The sequence below is a fragment of the Lampetra planeri genome, chromosome 1 (genome assembly GCF_965212315.1).
Source record: "Lampetra planeri chromosome 1, kcLamPlan1.2.h2, whole genome shotgun sequence".
In the NCBI taxonomy this organism is placed as follows: domain Eukaryota; kingdom Metazoa; phylum Chordata; class Hyperoartia; order Petromyzontiformes; family Petromyzontidae; genus Lampetra; species Lampetra planeri.
The window spans coordinates 21073514-21075449 of NC_136107.1; positions in this window are offsets into that span (position 1 = coordinate 21073514).

Genomic DNA, 1936 nt, shown 5'->3' on the forward strand with positions numbered 1-1936 from the left:
CTGCCGACGGCGTGACAGCGGGAGGGAGGGTGGGTGGGTGGACGAGTGGCTGTGACTTCCTACGGCGTGACAGCGGGAGGGAGGGAGGGTGGTGGGGCGGAGGGAAGGCCGTGGTAGTGTGATGGGTGATGATGGTGTTGGGTGATGCGTTGCGACGAGTGATGGTTTGGTGTGGCGAGCTGGACTCCTCTCTCGCCACCGTACCGAGACAGAAACGATACGAATGAGACGGTAGCACGAGACGGATAAGCTATTCGATAGCTGAATCGAATCATGACGCGGAATCATGACAAATGTATCGATTTGCCTATGGGTTGCTGCGATATTGATGTTGAACTTCTTTCGCGCCGTACGTCGCCTACCGTGCTAATTTGAGGTTGCCGGCGAAGGACAACAAACTAAACGGAAACAAAAGCTGTTCTGAAGCAATGCATTTCCAATCTGGATTTAAAAGTGCATAGCATGAGCGTCCCTGTGAGCGAAGGGCGATGTGTCGTGTCATGGGTGACGGCAGAACGGCTTCTGTGGTGGGTGACGAGCGTGCGTCTGATGTGTGAAGAAGGTGTGAAGGTCTGTGCCCGATGGCCGATGTCCTATGCATCGTGAGTCGTGGCGTGTGCGATGAGTGATGGTGGCCCATCCATCCTGTTCGTCAAGGGACACAGCGATCCGCCCTCCCTGCCAGGGATTCTTCGTTTGTTCTCTTCTGTCGAACTGCATACATTGTAAATAATCGCATGATTTCACGCATGTATTGTGAATGTAAGCATCACATCTTATTGACTTGTCTTTGTTCTTGCCTAGAAACACTGGTGTAACAAATGCTGCTTGAAGACATTGGACCCTGAAAAAAAAAATTGTCGACTTCACCCTTAGGTGGACAAGGAGGGATGAGAGTCTACTCATTCGTCTGTGCGTTCGTTTTATTCACCACGTAGTGCGTACAGCGAGCAGCAACGTGCGTGTCTGTGTGCCGGCCTGCGAGGTTTCACACGCTGCATTTTGGATGAGCTTCCTCGACAGGTCGGTCATCTTTAGGGTGGAACTAACACCGATAAGCGGCGAGGTTTTTAAATCGATCGTTCCCCCCTTCCCCCCCTCTCCCTCCACACGCACGTGTAGTCGAGTCAACAAACGAACACGGAAAATCAAAAATATGGGGAATTGGCCGCAACTTTCGGAAGCATTGACCTCTTGAAAAAGTCCCGAGTCTCAAAGAAGCTTCCCAGCCTCTGTCAAATGGAGGACACCTGCTTTTAATCACACTTTGCAAGCGTGATATCTGTTTCAGTAGCAGTAATGTCATTACTTGACACATGTAAGCTGACTCCATGATGTGCCCACACGTTTAAAATTGTTGGGGTAAAATTACAATGGTGTACATGAACAGGCCACGTACATAAGATTACTCAGGCTACCCTCTTCGGGATAATTTACAGCCTACTTTTAATTGTATGACCTACCCAAACAACGAGCGTAATTCTTATTTTCAGCCAATTAATCTACCTGGGACATTTCTTGGCAGTATATTAAAATATAGCAATAGGTTTTACCCTTGATTTGAAGCTTTCGTGACTGCAGGAATCCATACTCACCACGTAGGTATATAAAATAATAGATCACGACGTTTAGATCGCAACAACAAGCTGAAGACGGTCGCTTGTTGTTGCGATCGAAACGTCGTGATCTATTATTTTTTCTACCTACGTGGTGACTTTACCGAAAGAACCAAAGAGTATAGGTTTTACCCTTGATAATAGATTTTCCCCTTTCTGCCAATAAAACAGTTGTGTTAAGATGTTAAAACACCAAACAGAATCCCTTTTCAATGAATCCTGTCTGCATGAACCACACGTTCCTGTGGCGAACATACAAAATAAAAAACATGCACTAATAATGATTTTAAGTTTTCGTGACTGCAAGAAATAATACTCTT